The following is a 12504-nucleotide window of genomic DNA, read 5'->3' as shown; positions in this document are numbered from 1 at the left end:
TCAAGGTTTGCAGAGAAAAGTTGCCCAGGGCTTTCTTGTGCAATGATTATAAAACTCACTCTTCACTCAGTCAGTTTTATCAATTAAAAAAGAAGAAGAAGAAGTGTCAGTGGGGAAACTTGTGGCACTCTTCAGCAGTAATCATCTAATGCAGAATATTGCTGCATTAGCAAGTTTAAAAAACCCAGAGACTAATATGTAAGATGTGCCAAGATTCTGTAACTATAATGATGCCAGCTCTCTTTAGGAGACAGGAATTTCGCCTTTGAATAGATCAGAAAGAAGAGGAAAACCCAAAAAGAGTGAATTTTGTTCATGATACTTGTAACAGCCTAGTGCTAGAGGCACAGGGGACCTTAATGGCAGAGCAGGCCTATGTCCAGCTTTGGCAAATGCACCAATTATGATCCCACCTGGTCCAAAATAGCCTGCCTTCAGGAGTCATAGCCTTTGACTGGATGATTGCAATGCACTCTATGTTGGGTTACCATTGAAGATAGCCAAGATCCTTGAACACAGCTGCTTGACTGTCAAGTGGGGTGACCAAATGGGACTATATGACACCAATTCTGAAAGTGTTGCACTGGTTGTTTGTGAGTGATTGAATCCAGTTTAAGGTTGTAGACATTGGTCTATGGAAGCTTTTCCCAAGATATGTTTTGCTGTCCCCACACATTTGCCTTCTTTCTGAAAACAGTTGAAGTTCACCCAGGCATTTATTGGCTAGCTCCAAATCTAGGCTGCCTTTATGCTTGCCTGTTATCTGTTTTGTTGTTTGTTTTTTAAATTAGCATTGTTTTTTTAAGCAAGAATGGATTGACTGGAGAGTGGATTTAATATGGAAATGTCTGCTGCCTCAAAGGAAGCCAATCCTCTTTATTTTAAAATGCTACTTACCAGTCTACTGAACCCCACAATTAATTGAACCTATCAAGTTACTAAGCTTGCCACCGCTTGATTTACAGTGTCTCACCCAACACTGTGGAAAACAATCTGTCAAGTGAATTTTTAACCAATCACAGAACAAATTGGTTATCTGAATCTGAAAACAAGTCTGTATGTAACTTCTGAATATGTTGGTGGTTATGTAAAATTGCTCAGAGAGCCTCATATTTGGGTAGTTTGTGATAACATGCAGAAAGCTCAGTTCTATCTTTGGTGGGACCTGCAAAACAACAACTCACATGAGTAGGAAGAATTTCAAATGGCTTTCTAGTGACTTCTACAGATGCATATAGAAAGAAGCAGATACTTTCATAGATATACAATATTTCTTCATTCAAAGTGCCTTCACAGATTAATCTGCCCACACTGTCTCAGCATTTTGAAAATCTGTAAATATACGTCTCTTTCACCAGGCTTTTAATTGTTAAATGATGGTGATCATTTTAACTTTTTGCATTCTGTTTTTGTTTATAAATTTTGATAACCATCTTAAGTTGTTTATAAATTTTGATAACCACCTTAAGAACCACCACTGGTTCACAAACTTTTACCAGATTAGATAAAATTGATATCAAATTAAAAGGGGACATTCAGAACCTTCAAAATCTAGTATGATTCCTTTTGCTTAGATCTCTCAAGTTTTGTATCTCTGGACTTAAAAGGACAGTGTTGGCCCATTTGTCAGTATAGAATAAGCCTCCTAATTCATGAAGTCCCATTAAAGCATTTATCTAGCTCTGGCTACATTTTTATTCTTTAATTTTTATTCAGGATTCAAATCAGGAAGTAAAAGTAGTACTTTATCTGTTACTTAATGACATTTCAAGCCACCTGTTCTAGATTTGAGTTTATGCTTCTTCTCTGGGCTGATGTGTTATTACAAAGAAATAACTCTAGCCTAATGAAACATTTGCTTCCCATCTCCATCCCATAGGTGGGATGAAGCAATAGATACAACTATTCTCTAGTCTGTGTTTACCATTTCAGCATCTACATTCAGGAACAGTAGGTCCAAAATTCATTCATTCATTCATTCATTCATTCATTCATTCATTCATTCTATCTATCTATCTATCTATCTATCTATCTATCTATCTATCTATCATCTATCATCTATCTATCTGTAATTCAATGTGCAAAAGTAGACATATTGTGGTTGATTGCCTAATTACATCAGACAATCATACTGCTTTGCCTATACATGATGTGTTGGATATAACCATGGGTGCACCTGTATAGGGTGTAGAAGTTAAAGCCTTAGCCAATACAGTTTGGCATAGCCTGTCCTGACCAGCAACTGTTCATCAGGGTTTCTCACTTCTACCTGGAGAAGCTGGGACTGAACCTGGGAATGTTCTGCATACAAGCCACATTCAACCACTAAGTTACACTACCTTCTTATAAGTAGGTTTGCATTATCTGGGCTGCCTGACCATTAGATGGCAACAAAGAGATGCAAAGAGCACTAACTCTTTGTTGCCTTCCAATGGTTGCCCAGTCCAGCTATGACAACTGTATAAATAGGGAGTTAAGTGGAGATTTTATACTAGATGGGCAGAAAATGCATACATTTCAACCTCCTCACATCAGGCCAATGTTCAGCCTTCTAATTCTGTGTCAAGACACACATACTCCCAAGATCACATAGCACAGCTTTCTTTGTGTCAAATGCAGCATCTAACATATATTAAACCAGAATTGTTAGTTTAACTCAGCTGTTGCCCAGCTTTCCTGAATTGCTAACAGTTGGGCTTAATAAACATAGAACTAATAGGAATCAAGGCTAAATCTACAACTTATTTTTTTTCAAGCTGGCAAAGCAGGAGTGGAATCAGGCTTTTCTATGGCAAGACTGCCTCTTTCCACACAGAGCAAAGATTTTCTTCCTGGACTGTTCCCTACAAACTCAGTTGTACTTAGAAGGACCACTCTGGGAAACATCCCCCTCAACAGCAGAAGTAGCAAAGCTCTTTAATCTTTCAACTCCAGTTATTAGGGGCTTTCCTGACTCTCTCTGAACACTTGCTCTTAGCAAACATGGCATCACTGAGCACAGTATTTCATCTTCTGTTTAAATTTAATCATGTGCTTTAGCACCATTGAGTAAATGGAGCTTAATTCCCATGTTTAAATTAAATGCATGCTTAAGTAACTTCCTAAATGAAGGCTGCTGTCACCATGAAGCAAATTTTCTTTGATCTATGGTATACTTTCAAAGAAGTTACTCAGGGGCGTGTACAGAGGATCAGCACTGGCATTTTCCTTTTTTGCCATTTAATGCTCCATTCGCCAACTATCCCTTTCTAAAATCTTCTGCTCAGTCCTTGCCAAATATATAATAGATAGTCCTCAACTTACAACCATTTGTTTAATGACTGTTCAAAGTTACGATGACACTAAAAAAAGTGACTTAGGACCAGTCCTTGCACTTATGACTGTTGCAGTGTCCCTGCAGTCATGTGATCAAAATACAAGTGCTTGGCAACCAGCATGTATTTACAATGGTTGCAGCATCCTGGGGTCGTGTGATCACCATTTGCAACCTTTCCAGGGGACTTCTGACAAGCAAAGTGAATGGAGGAAGCAGGATTCACTTAACAACTGTGTGATTCGCTTAACAACAGCAGCAAAAAAGTTTGCAAAATAGGGCAGGACTCAATGACTGCATCACTTAGCAATGGAAGTTCTGGTCCCAATTGTGGTCTAGTTGAGGACTATCTGTGTTTGCCTTTTGGTCACTAGGAATTAATCCAAGCCTACACATTTACATTTTTCTGAAGAGAAAGCAGGACATGGTAGAAGGGTCCAGGAACCAAGGCGAATTGCCTATGGTACTCTATCCTTACCAGATGAAGGACAAAATAATATTGGCAATGATATTTAGTAATCTACTTACCCTTGTTTCTCCTCAGCCTGGCTCTGCTTTTATCTGGCAGTGAAAGGAACAGGGATTGACTGAAAAGCTGTGATAATCAGGCTCTTTCTGATAAGGTCAGGTCATGCAAATGTTTTATCAGGGATCACATATCAGTTCCAGCAATGCCATAAGCAGCCAAAAAAGGGGGGAGGGGATAGCTTCAACATGAAATACATAATTGACAGTGTTAAATTGTATCTGAGCAGAAGAGAAGTCTTTTAAAGACCAAAGTGCATGGGGGAGGTGAGCTGTAGGGAAGGGTACATGAGACAGCCTTGTAGAAATTTCATCTGTGGTTTTGAGCATAGCACTACTTCCATTAGCCACTCACACCATCAGCTAGTTAAATTAGACACGTTCCACTGATGGCTTGCTGGGGCCTTTTTACTTTGCCATAATAGTTAAAGCTTAATTCTGCACCATATTTTTTCAATTAAAACATAGTCCTCATTAAGCAAGCAGAAATCTAAAATGGCCTTGACAGTAAGAAAATTATGCATTCCCAATGATGAGAAGATTTGTCAGGAAGGAGACAAGATGGGCAGCAGTGATTTCTAAAATGTATTCCAGGAATCTTACAGATTATGAGATACTCAATGACACAAATACTTGTATGTTTGATAAAGACCATTTTCTTGTTTTGTTTTGTTTTTTATCCTCCCCGGCACTGTGCAGCTGCAGAAGGCTGTTGGAGGCATTTGGGGGTTTCAGGACATATTTTTCCCTAGCATGGTGCTTACCAGTGTGTTAGACTTAATTCCATGACCATGCATGCTGGAGAATTAGAGAAGAATCCCATCCACAATTTTTTGTAATGCACAATCCAATGATGTAGACATTCATGTGGGGAAAGGTCTCAGAGGTAGAAAGTCTGAAACAATCTGGACTTACAAAAAGTAATTAGTCTTAGAAAATCAGCAAAGAACATAGGAATTGGGAAAAGTTGATTGTAACATTCTTTATGGCATCACAGAGTTTCTTTCTTTCAATTTTCTAGTTTCTTATTAATCAAAGAACTGGTGCTGTTTGCTTGTTCCTCTTTCCTGTAGCCAACTGGAATGAGCCTCTTACCACGCTGAGCAGCTGTCAACCCTAAAGGGAGAGGAGAGCTGATCACAATGTTTTCTGAAAGGCTGTAATTTTGTAGGAGGTCAAAAAGGAAAGTTAAGAATCATGATCACCGCTGCAACTAATATGGGTTGGACATCAGATGTTTGATCATCGTTTTAAACAAGGAGTGGGAAGTTTCCCCCTCCAACTGTAACATTACCTCTGTGGGAGCCCATGTCAGCAGTGGGTAGAAGCAGAACAAAAGGGGAGAGGCACAGCAACCACCCCCTCATCCATCCTCTTATACACAATGGACATTCATATGCACCTTCCATTCCACTCTCCCCAGCCCTTCTCTTTTTCCAGTGGTTTCCCTTTCTTAATGCCATGCCTCATTTGTAATTGCAATGAGTGTGGTTTTCTGGTGGGAGGGTCATAATAAAGAGAGTTGCAGCTTCTCTCGGAAATCAACCTCCTTTTTCATATGTGACATGAGGACTTTGGGGGATGGGGTGGGGTGGGGGAGTTTCTATTAATTTCAATGAAAACTTTAAAAAAAAATTAATTGCTGGACCCAGAGCTAGGATCAAATTGGGACACTGCTAGCCAGATGGGAGCCCCTCTCAGGCCTGAAAGCAAGGAAGTTCTCCACTTCGGCTATAAGCAAAAACAAGTCCCTCCAATATGGAGCCAAATATTATTTATCTTTTCATCCTGCTTCCTATCTTTCTATTACAAATAAACACGCCCAAACACAGAGGTGCTTTTAATCAGTGAGAGGATATTTATGATATTCAGGGAACACTGGAATGTCAACACAGCATGTAACTTTCAATATTTGATGAGACTGACATTCACTTGGCAACGTGCTTCTCCTTTTTATCTATTTGTGTGGAGATTTTAAATATCATTACTGCACCATGGCTCTGTGCTGAAGAAGCGATAGGGATGGTGCCGGGGCTATGCTTAAATAAGAAAGCCAAGAACATCAATATTTAGGAACAGCTGCTTCTTAGGTCATATTTTGCTGCAAGGAATAAGAATGTGCCTTCTACCAAACCAAATCATAAGAGCATGTTTGCCTACTTTTCTGTTTTGTAGAATCTGATCGGTCGGTGAGAACAGAGCTCATACAAATCATTGCGGCAAGCTGCACAACTTCTTTCAGACTGAAAGCCACACTTGGCTTCTGAGTGAGTTGCTGAAAAAGTAAGGGGAGCTAGGACAAAGCAATAGAAGGCCAGGACAAAAATTGCATTTAATTTAATTTTGTTTTACATTGAAATTAACTGAATGCAATTAGTATGATTAGTATTTAGTAATGCTCTTTCTGTCACTTTAAAAATTGTAACTCAGTGACAACTTTTGAGGGCAATTATTGAGGGCCACCAGGGGCATTAGCAGCAAGCCAAAATGATAGGAAAAGGATGATATGCACACAGAAACCTCCCAACACAATTCTACCCTTATATATTTGCACCCCAATGTTTGACAAAAGTATCTAAGTCATGGAATTTGTATTGTGACATTACGATGCATGTTTCCTGCTTGCTCCCTTTCTCCTTTCCCAGACACCTCTGAATGCAGCACTCAAGATTTGTGGGGATGGATACAGCCTTAGGGCTTCCACTAGTGCATACTTGGGGTATAGTGCCTGCCCTATGGAACAACCCCCCTAAGATCCAGAAGGCCTCGTCCGTCTTGGCAACAGCACTGAATGCTCTGAGATACATAACTTCCAGCATAGCTGATAGAGGAAGACAATGCAGCTATTTCATTTTTCCTTGCTTAATGGATTTTAAATGATGAGGGGAAGAAGTGGTGATACACTGTGGAAGGCCTGCAAATTTAACACAAAAATACATTCAACTTCTCCACTACCATCACAGTAAAAATCTATGGATGAGGCACAGTGATTTTACAATAAAAGTTCTAACTGAAAGCCACCCACTTAAGCTCATTCCAGTGACCCAAATCTAGGATGAAGCTTGATTTGTTTAGCTTTACAGGTAAGCTTTTAATGGCCTTGTTAAGTAACTTCTGTGAAATGTGTGTACTACAAGTCAACATGCATAGAATGTTGATTGCCTTCCATATGAGCTTAAATCATGATTCCTTCACCTTATAACATGAGCTGAGGTTGCCATACCAGAACCAATTATAGCAAGGACCACAAGATAAATATTCACATCCTTATTGCTATGAGGCCTAATGCAACAACTTTCATCAAACAAGCAATTCTACAAACCAATTAATCCACTAAAAGCTGATAACTGGATATCCATGCAACCCTAAAAGAAACAAACAAACAAACAAACAAAAAAGATGTTGCTCTTTAACAATGAAAAGTTTCCCTCTCACTTCGCTGGAACAGGTCAACAATATTCTTCACAGACTTCTAGCATTCCACTATTTTCTTTGAGGATGATGGAAGTTGTAGTCCAACACATCTGGAGGGCATAACATTGGGCAAGGTTGCCGTGGAAGCTTTTTTATTATTATTTCAGAAGTAATTATGGATGACTCCATGGAAGAATTGCCTATTTTCTTCAACAATATCACACAACAGCACAAAAATAGAAGCTAGTTTGCTTCTGATTTCTAGCATCACAATTTAATTGCCATTGGATATGTGTAAATGGATTGTGAGCTCCATTAATTGTTGGCACTAAATTACCCTTTGTGTCCATTTTAGTGCAGTTACCTTTAGCAAAGATTAGTTGCACTCCAGAGAAGATCCTCAGAAGAGCTGAAGGCATTCAAAATAATAGCTGTTCTCATCAGAGCTGAATACAGGTACATAACATGTAGACCATTGCTTTAAAATCCCCATGGAACTAGATTTGCTGAACATATCAAATATATGATGGGCTCTGCAAGCACAGTATTTCTAACAAACAATCTAGAATACCAAGTCTGGCCATGGCATTGATCATAGTTTTAATTTTTTCGGACAACTAAATTCTGTGGGGAGCTTACCACAACACAGGTGGACATGGTCATCAGAAACACCCCCTTCAGAAAATACATTGTTAGGGATGTTTTACAGACTGAATGCAACAATGAATATTCAGTACTGATGAAATCCTGGCAGGGAATGGTACTGACATTTTGTTTTGCCCTTTCAGTGTGTAGTCTTTTAATCTGACAAAGTTAATTGTTGTTCTTACGCTTGATTGTGAGGCAAATAGTAATTGTAAAGCAGTTTTTTCCCCAGTCCTTTTTAAATGTTTTTGTTGTTTTGTTGTTGTTTGAGGTTTTTTTCCTTATTGTCTCTTTTCCTTCCAAACACAACATTTCTGCTGCCTAATAGTAAAATAAAAGCATTTGGTTAACATAAGGACAGACATCATAAAATGTTATGGTTAAGTATAAATATATGCAACAATATATAATATTTACAGCATTATGCATACATAAAGAATATAACAAATGATTGAAAGAAAGAATCAGTAAGAAATCAAATTATAGTTTGGTTGTTTGAAACATCACACACAAAAGAGAGCTTAGGCAACACAAGGTGGGATTGCGGTGATTAGTATTTTAATGTATGCATTATGCCCTCCCTGTCTTTCCCTTCATAATCTCTCCATGATGTCACTATGTAAAAGTAACTGATTAAAGAGACCAACCTCAAATTTATTCTAATTTGAGGACCTACCTGTCAATGCCAGACTTCAATACTCCCTTAAAATGCCTAAAGATACTTAAAAAAAAAAAAATTGGCCACACCATTAATGCTGTGAGCACTCCTGTTCTTTACATCCAATACATTGAGCTGTTGAACTATATTATCAGAGACAGAACTTCACAGAGGATCCTGATTCAGAGATAAGGCAAGGCAGAGATACATATCCCTATTAGGGTGAATAAAATTAATCTCAAATTCCACATTAGTTTCTTCACAAACTGATCTCCAGGCCCATCTCATTCCTCATCAGCAGTCTTCTAAAAGTGGAAATTTATAATTTTCTTGTTATTGTTGTGATACCACAGGTATAATATGAACTTTTTGGGTTACAAATCTAATATAAAAAGTCTAGTTAAGTACTTAAGAAAGGGTCCATTGCTCAGGGGTGCAAGGGTGTTTTGTAATGAAATCCATCCGAAGTTCAATTCTTGATTGTTTCTAGTTACAAATAATCAAGCAAGTATTGGGCTGGAAGGACAAATAGCCTGACCTTGTGAATTCCAGCCTCACAGCTGGAATAAAGATGAGTGCCATTTCCTTTTATTCCTTCTAGCATCTCTTATTTGGATTTATTCTCATTACAGACGTCCTGTTTGTGTTTGTTTGAAATGGCTTTCCAGTTCACCTGCATACCAGCGAATCAGAAAAGCTACAAATCAGTGAAGGTCCCATTAAAGTCAGCCTAGACTTGCCTCTGTGAATTACTAGCTTGAAAGTGGCACCTTGATAACATCACTAATCAGGAGAGAATAGTCAGAGAATGGACTGTGTGCTGTGAATTATAATAGCTGCAAAATTTTATAGGACCTGTTTATTGGAACTTATGGGCCACTATGTAGCTCATGGCTGAATCCAGTGGAGAAAGCAATTGTACAAGGGGTATGTTTTTGACTGCCAGGCATAAGTCACTTCTAGATGTTGTCTCATGAGAAGAAGATGAAATGGCTTTCTGTAACCTAGTTCTCTTCTCTTTATATTCATTTCAGAAGCTTATCATGGGCTGGTCAGGTGAAGGGTAGACAGAGCACTCCTAGAGTATTGATTTTTTTTTCTACTTAAGCATCTTAAATTGAAGAAAAAACATTAAATGAGTGACAGAAACAAATAACTAATTCGATTTGGTCAAATAAAAGAATGAGGCCGACTGGCAGTATCAAATTATACTATGAAGCCAGTTGTTTAACTTGGGTTACAGATTGGATTATATCACCATACAACTAGATCACTTCTACTAAAGTAGAAGTAGAACTCCTAGAAGGTTTGTATTAATATCTTTGGTTGGATACAAACAGAAATGTACAGTCTATGAGAGGTTACTCAGTTATAAATAGGATACTAAAATTATGGGATAAATGCAGAAGAAAATTAAGTCTGTATTTATCACCCATTGCATCAATACTAAATATTTATTTTCATGAAGGTGGATGTACCAAAAGTGTATCCGTGGAGAGATAATAATTTATAATAATTGCAAGACTTAATCTTTAACAAAACAAAGATGAAATATTTTGAGACTCTTTCTTTGGAATGATCAAAACCACTTTACCGTTTTCAGTATATTCAGATAAGTAGTATAGTTCAAAATGAATTATAATTACAAAAGAAACTTGACTGAAATTGAAACCCTTGTAACACAAAACTCAGAACATCTGTTGGGGATATGACTCAGAAACTAAACAAGTCAAAGATTGTATGATTAAATGGATACAGAATGTAAACAGGACAATTAATATGCAACAATGGAAGTATCAATGGAAGATAAATATCAAATTTACTGTGAATATTACACTTAGAAAAATTGATATAAGATGTTTTATTGCTGGCATATTTTGTTGATTGCCAAAATAATACATATTCCAAAAATTGCTGGAAATGCAACCATTAGGTTGGATCATTTTTTCATACTTGGTGGCAATACCATAAAGCTCAACAATTTTGGAAGATAATTTACTACAGAATATCTTAACTATTGACTTTTCTTTCCTGCCAGCTGTTTTCCTGTTAAGCTTCACTAAACTTTATATGCCTACAAAGTATATGGAGCTGGTTTTGTATACAATAACAGCTGCCAGGAGACATTACATTTTTTTACTGGAAACCACACACCATTCCTTCATTAGAAGAATGACAGACCAAGTTTTGCAAGTATGCATCAGTGTAAAAAAATAACTTCGCATTTAGATTTTAAAAAAATTTAACTCAACCTGTAAAGAATTTATGAACTATAATTCTGCACTTTGATATGCACCCAACCCAAAGTTTAGGTTTCTCTTAGCTTTAAAACCTTAAATCTTGCTTGCTTTGTTATAACAAAGGCATCCTTTTACATTTGTTAGAATTTTCTATCAATTGCTTATTCTGCTTGCTGGCTTTTAATTTTGACTCCTTTCACTAATTATTCATCATTGATTTGATGTCAAAAACAGTTAATATCATTTAGTAGTAACCTAACATTACTTTGAAAATTTGTGTTAAAGTTTACACTGCTTGTAAATCTCCTTTTATTTCTTCCTTTTTCCTTCTTAGTCTTGGCTGTGCTTTTAAATATCGATTAAACTAAAGTAACATATATTTTTAAAATGTGTGAAATTCAATGAAATGAATGTCATTCATTTGTTTAGACTGGGGAAAATGTAAACAAAACATCTCTTTACCTTTACTAAGCTTTTGTAGAGATACTTTTGCCCAAAGAGATTATGCAGCCAATGATGATACACACACACACACTTCCAATGAAGATACTGACTTCCACACTTCAAGCACTGATTGAATGTATTGCCTGGCAAACTTTTTCTGGCCAGTGTCATATTTTGCAGGGAGAGAGTTTATTTTTTAAGAAAAACTTCCAAAGCCCATTTTTTTCATGTGTGGATTGAAGAATCTGATATCTTCATCATCATCAGTATCACCAACCATCAATAGTATCGGAAGTAGCAGTTGCTGTATTTTATACACCGAGCAGTGTACAAAAGAACAATTAAAACCATATTTTAAAATTACCCTTTTTGAAGTATAGAGGCAGTGCATACCCCAAAAAAAGCGGGGGAATTGAGAACTTTCCCATGCTCTCAGCAATGCTTGGGCACATGCTGAGAATGCTTCCACTGGGATTGCTGGAAAAGCAAATTTTATGTTTCATAACTGCAGTTCTGCCATAGAGAATAGGTGCATTAAGGCTAGAAGAAGATGACTATGCTGATTCTAGCACTTGCATTTGAAAAATCACCCATAAATTGCATTGACAAAAATCAGTGATTGCTACAGAGTTTTAGTACAGATAGTCCTCAGTTAAATAGAAGAGCCAATTTGGTGTAGTGGTTAAGGCATCAGACTAGAAACTGGGAGACTGTGAATTCTGAGTGACTTTGGGCCGGTCACTCTCTCAGCCCTAGGAAGGAGGCAATGGCAAACCACTTCCAAAATCTTGCCAAGAAAACTGCAGAAACTTGTCCAGGCAGTCTCCAGGAGTCAGTGTTGATTCAAAGGCACACTATATAGATATAGATATTCCTCAGTGTCCTGCTTCAGGTTTCAATTACACACTCATACATGGTTGCTATGAAGATTAGCAGTTTACTCAAGGTCAGAGAGATAACAGCAAAGGAATGCAAACCAAAACAGAGTGTCTGTCAGAAGCTTGCCTAAATAGTTTTGCTTTGACAGGAACACACAGAAGAATAGTCCAAATCCAGTCTAGGGTTCCAAGAGCCAGGTCACAGTTGACCAGCCAGTCCAGGGTCAAAATTTCATCATCACACATGAGCATCACACATGAGCATCACACATGAGCATCACACATGAGCATCACACATGAGCATCACACATGAGCATCACACATGAGCCAAAGATCAGACAGTTGTTTCCAATGATGGATCATGGGTCAGGGCTGCCTCTTAAATCA

The sequence above is a fragment of the Python bivittatus genome, unplaced genomic scaffold (assembly GCF_059951505.1).
Source record: "Python bivittatus isolate LINGU-HERP-01145 unplaced genomic scaffold, Pbiv_v1 ctg000700_np1212, whole genome shotgun sequence".
In the NCBI taxonomy this organism is placed as follows: Eukaryota; Metazoa; Chordata; class Lepidosauria; order Squamata; family Pythonidae; genus Python; species Python bivittatus.
Note: the sequence above shows the minus strand (reverse complement) of the source record.